The 6016-nt window shown below is 44.3% G+C and overlaps 1 protein-coding gene across 1 annotated transcript in view; it reads right to left on the bottom strand.

Annotated features, from left to right (window-relative positions):
- Nucleotides 1–4760, bottom strand: part of LOC144507272 (leucine-rich repeat transmembrane protein FLRT2) — a 79182-nt gene extending 74422 nt beyond the window's left edge. The window contains exon 1 of the mRNA XM_078234294.1: nt 4681–4760. The gene's annotated coding sequence lies outside the window, so the exon portion shown is untranslated. The remainder of the gene's footprint in view (nt 1–4680) is intronic.
- Nucleotides 4761–6016: the final 1256 nt, after the last annotated feature.

Raw genomic sequence — 6016 nt, forward strand, 5'->3', positions numbered from 1 at the left:
TTTAAAAAGCATTTAGACAGTTACATGGATAAGATGGGTATAGAGGGATATGGGCCAAATGCGGGCAATTGGGATTAGCTTAGGGGTTTAAAAAAAAGGGACGGCATGGACAAGTTGGGCCGAAGGGCCTGTTTCCATGTTGTAAACCTCTATGACTCTAATATGGGATTCATGCATCACATTTATGGTAAGTATTTTATAAAGTGAATAAACCTTTGAAACTTTAAGTTGTGCAATATTAGAGACCCACTTGTTAGACTAATGGGAAAACAAAACAAAATTTGCTTGTATATCTGAAATGTATTTTACTGAACACTGACTATTGTCAGGTAAACAAAACAAGGGCAACTAGATTGTCACCTCATGTTACACAGTCATGTAGCTGCAGGAAGTACTGATGTAATTTGATTTATTATTGTCATATGTATTGGGATACAGTGAAAAGTATTGTTTGTTGCGCGCTATACTGACAAAGCATACTGTTCATAGAGTACAATGGGGACAAGAAAAGCAGAATGTAGGACTACAGTCATATCTGGGGTGCAGAGGAAGATCAATTTAATATAAGGCAGGTCCACTCAACGGTTGCACTTTCTGCTGAATTGTCGAAATATAAGGCATTAGCGGGATACATCGAATCGCTACAGAAGGAGGCCATTCAGCCCATTGAGTCTGCACCGACCACAATCCCACCCAGGCTCTATTCCTGTAACCCCACATATTTACCCTGCCAATCCCCCCCCGACACTAGAGTCGATTTAGCTTGGCCAATCCACCTAACCTGCACATCTTTGGGATGCACAACAACACCCCTAACAGCCGAGGGACCAAGCGTGTCTCCCAATGATGCCCACCGCCTGCTGAAGAAATGCGGAGAGCAACCCTTCCTAATGCACGTTTCCAACACAGACTGAAAGCACTTAATGAAATTCACAGCCAGCCTCAGATTCACTGTGAGACAAACGGCCCAAAATCTATCAGCTGTCGGCTGCCCACTGCCCAAGATAAGGGCGCTGACAGGATGAACTGCTGAGAAATGGGATCGATAGAAAATGTTACAGTTGGCCATGACTTGTCGTTTAATGTGTCAAAGCGAAGCGACGGGGAGGTCTGTCAAAATGTACAAAGAGTCTGAAAGAAATACAAACAAATTGTGTGTGAGACAGAGAGGGGCGGGGAATAACGTGGTAAGATTCCAAAAATAGTTTAAAGAAAGCAGCACCCCAGATTGCTTTTGGAATGTGTGGCTTCTACCCCGTGCATGAATAAATAAGTTAAGCAACAATAAATGGTGGGAAGGAAAACAACAGCATTTCAACACAGGTCGGTGCATACTTGCAGGAGTTTTGTTGCCATTAAATTGCCTCCACACGCCAGGAGGCAGATAATAAATTCAAAATAGAAACAAAAGCACAGCACACGACAGGTACGATACATCGCCCCCAGCAACCTCTCAAAATCTCAGTGTCGTCCAAGCCACCCCATGGAGACTCCATGTATACTATAAACCTTGAATAGTTTTATACACAGACTGGAATAATCCAAACTGTCACACAGGTCAACAAGAAATATTTTAAACCCACTTATTAAAGCGTAGCTGGGCAAATCAGGCAACAATTATGGAATTGATTTATTACTGGGGTGGCACAGTGGTTAGCACTGCTGCCTCACAGCGCCATAGACCCGGGCTCAATTCCAGCCTCAGGTCACTGTCTGTGTGGAGTTTGCACGTTCTCCCTGTGTTTGCGTGGCTTTCCTCCAGGTGCTCCGATTTCCTCCCACAATCCAAAGATGTGCGCGTTAGGTTGATTGGTCATGCTAAATTGACCCTAGTGTCAGGGGGATTAGCAGGATGGATGTGTGGGTTACAGGACTGGGGTCTGGGTGTGATTGTGGCAGACTCGATGGACCGAGTGGCCTCCTTCTGCGCTGTAGGGAATCTGTGATTCTACTGTCACATGTATTGGGTTACAGTGAATAGTATTGTTCTTTGCGTGCTACACAGGCAAACCATACTGTTCAAAGAGTACATAGGGGAGGAGGAAAGGAGAGGGTGCAGAATATAGTCTTACAGTCAAAGATAATGTGTAGAGAAAGATCAGCTTAATATAAGTCCATTCAAAGGTCTGATAGCAGCAGGGAAGAAGCTGTTCTTGAGTCGATTGGTTGGTAATTAGTTTTGCCTTTCGCCAATTATGGTATTGTGGCCATGGACAAAGTCAAAATGCTTTCATAAAATAAACTAGTAGGGTGCTGGAATTTTAAACATTTACAAAAATAAATTAAAATGACACCTCTCCCTCAAATGAAGCATTATGCATTTAGTCTAAAGTTGTCACGGCGGACCAATTAGCATATGTACTTTGCAAAGTACTTGTTGGCAAAGCCCACTTTAAACTTGAGAGAAACATTGCCAGCAGTACCACTATCTGGTCAACCCTTGACATTTTGGAATTTATTTTTTTTGAGAGGTTTATGCATCAACTTGGGTGGAAAGAAGATGAATTCTCTCAGGAAGGCTTCAGTTTCTCTTTCTGTTGCCTCTCGTGTTCATATTTATTGGATTGGATTTAGTTTGCAAACGTGGTTTCCTCTCTGGATTTCATTGTGAGTCAGTTTATTTGTTTTCTGTCGCCGGGGAGTTTGTGTCTTCCCTCCACCGCCTCCTCCTCCTTTCACTGTCTGCATGCACCATCCTTTGAAAATACCTCAATGTGCTAAACCGATTGCGTTATATTAAATGATATCCAACCAATATCACAGAAATTGCCCATTCGGTCCATCTTGGGCTATGTTGCTTTTTATGCTTCCCCCTTTACATCATCTAATTGAATAACATACCCTTCAATTCCTTCATCTAGGTTCCTTTTAAACTGAATCAACGGTGGTCGCCTCGACTGTTCAATGTGGTAGCAAGACGCACATTCCCGCCCCTTCCTTTCTGAAGAGATTTCCCCTGAATTCCTTCTTGAATTTATTAGTGTTCCTTCCCTCCTTCCCCTCCTCATTTTGCACTTCCCTATAAACGGTAACATTCGCCATCAAACCCCCTGAATAACCTTAAAGGCCCTTTAAAAAATAACCCTGCTGCAGGGCCCTTCAAGCTTATTTTGTTAAAACGTGTGGTTATGTCTAGGGCATGTGACTCAATATATGATGACCCCCAGTTGTGGAACGCATCCAGTTAGGTATGGATACAGGGCTGAAAGATTAATTTCTTGCGTGGTCAATGCTCTTTTTTTAGCTATGTCACAGATAGACTTAGTGGGTGGAAGATCACATTAATAAGGGGACTTTTAAAAGAAAAATGGCCCTACTTGATGCCCATATCTTCTATTGCCTGACCCTTGAGACTGGCAATGAAGACATTTCTTTCAGCGTTTACTCACCGGGGGTCAAAAAGGCTCAATCATTGGCAAAAAGTAATTTCAGTGGAAGAATGCTGAAAAAAAAATCAATCTTTTTTTTCTTAAGTGCAACATTTGTTTCCTTGACCCTAGCATATTAGCTCAAGTTCCTTTTTTGTCTAAATGGATAACGCACAGACCAACACATAACAGCCTAAACATGCAACAGTTCATTTACACATCTGGTTCTCACCCCCGGGGCATTAAACTTTGGGTGCTATTCCACTCAGAAGATAGAAGTTACCTGGCAGTTATCAGACCATTTTTTTGTTGAGGTAATTCTATTTTTGTATGTCTTTGCAATGAAAAGCTCCTTTACTTCGGTACTTCTGTGATTTAATATTAAACGGAAGATGGAATCTGATCAGAAAATGTTGGAAGATAATCTTAGCATCTGTGGAGAGAGAGAGAGTTCACCTTTCAGATATCTGAAGAGGAGTCATATTGGACTTTGTCTCTCTCTCCACAGATGCTGCCGGACCCGCTGAGTTTTTCCAGCATTTTCTGTTCCAGATTTTCCAGCATCCGCGGTATTTTGCGTTGACAGAACTTCCACATTTTAGCAAGCACCTGAAATTGATGGCAGGTTCACCTAACGTCTGGGGGGGGGGGGGCGGGGGGGGGGGGGGGGGGGAGAGGGGGGAGCAAAAAATCGGAATAATAGGTCTAGGAGCTGGGGAAAGCCTAGAACCTGAAATGCTAACCTCTTCCCCATCCCAGCACACACACACACAGTGATTTATTTAATTCGATTTATCATTGTCACATGCACAGTATACAGTGAAAAGTATTGTTTCTTAATAAGGGATATTCAATGACTTTGCAATTGCAGCAATCGGAAGCTGATATAAATGATAATCATTCGGGTATGGATGAATTGGGGGGTACAGACGGCTAGAGACCACAGTGAGGACGATAGAACGCTTCAAGAAACGGGGGACAATTGTGAATTCGTCTAAAACTTTTAATTAATCTGACATTTTTAAACACAAGCTGCTGAAATATCACACTAAATGCCCATTTTAATTACACTCAGTACTGGGTTCTACCTATCACACCAACTTACCCAAAGTTTATTTTTACAGATGTGTACAGAATGTATGATTTCCATTCGACCCAGTATGCTTCGATCGCTTAACAGCCATCCACCCGACTTCTCAAGTAAACTCGGCTTAATACTTTATGAATGAAGAATGCATTGCAGAATGCTCCCCCTCCGCCTCGTTCATGCCAATTTGCAACTGCGAGTCATGACAAGGAGAAACGCTTTTACCTGGAATGATTGCTCAGCTCCCGATATCTGGCAACTTGCTGCACCAGGACACACAGCAATGCGCTCTCACTCTTCCGGGAGGGAAACCTGTTGAGTTCTTGGGGAAACTGAGTGAAGTTCAAGCACTCTTTGGACTCGCAAGTCTGCAATGTGGAAAACGCCCACTTGCTGATCTCACCAAAGCACACCAATAGAAGTTAACTCTTCCAGGCCGCTCACCCCGGTCCCCTGCGCGCTGTTTTATTTCTTTGGGACGGGGCTGTCTCTCTGGTGGTGAGCTCACAGGTGGAGGAGTCAGGTTACACGGTGCCATGCTGGGGAGGAGGATGTTACGAGAAGCTTTGTCAGTCTGTCCTTCCTGCACAGAAAATCAACTCGCGCTGAGTTAGTCACTCATTCAAAAATGTGGTTATTGCCTCTCCGTTCGCTGGCAGAGCAACCTTGTACTCACTCCCTTGCAAAGGAATTCGCAACCCCATGGGAGCCACTTTAGGAGCACACCATTATTTCATTGGAGCTTCTGAAAATTATTCCTTCAATAATCCGGGTAAAACTAGGGGAAGAGACGAGTTTAGCTTTGTGAGGGAGAATAGTAGTAACAGGGACTTCAGCTCTGTCCACATACATGGAACATAGAAAAATAGAAAAAAGGAGCAGGAAGGAGGAGGCCATTCAACCCTCCAAATCTGCTCTGCCATTCATTATAATCATAGCTGATCATCCAATTCAGTAGCCTGATCCCCCCCTTCCCCCCATATTTTTTGATCCCCTTCACCCCAAGTGCCTCTAACTGCCTCTTGAAAACACTAAGGCTGGAATTTTATCGGCACACCCGCCCCAATTACGGGGGCAGGCGACGCTCGGATGGTGGCACAGTGGTTAGCACTGCTGCCTCACTGCGCCAGGGACCCGGGTTCGATTCCTGGCTTGGGTCACTGTCTGTGCAGAGTTTGCACATTCTCTCCGTGTCTGCGCGGGTTTTGTCCGGGTGCTCCGGTTTCCTCCCACAGTCCAAAGATGTGCAAGTTAGGTGGATTGGCCTTGCTAAATTCTCACTCAGTGTACCCGGACAGGTGCCGGACTGTGGCGACTAGGGGATTTTCACAGTAACTTCATTGCAGTGTTAATGTAAGCCTACTTGTGACTAATAAATAAACTTTTTACTTTAAAAGAATGGCATTCGCCAGTGGCCTGAGTGGGATTGTACGAACCTTGGGCGGATGTGCCGGTAAAATTCCACCCTCAATGCTTTGGCCTCAGCTGCTTTCTGTGGTAGCGAATTCCACAGGCCGACCACTCTCTGGATGAGGAAATTTCTCCCCATCTCTGTCCTAAA

The sequence above is a fragment of the Mustelus asterias genome, chromosome 18 (genome assembly GCF_964213995.1).
Source record: "Mustelus asterias chromosome 18, sMusAst1.hap1.1, whole genome shotgun sequence".
Lineage (NCBI taxonomy): Eukaryota > Metazoa > Chordata > Chondrichthyes > Carcharhiniformes > Triakidae > Mustelus > Mustelus asterias.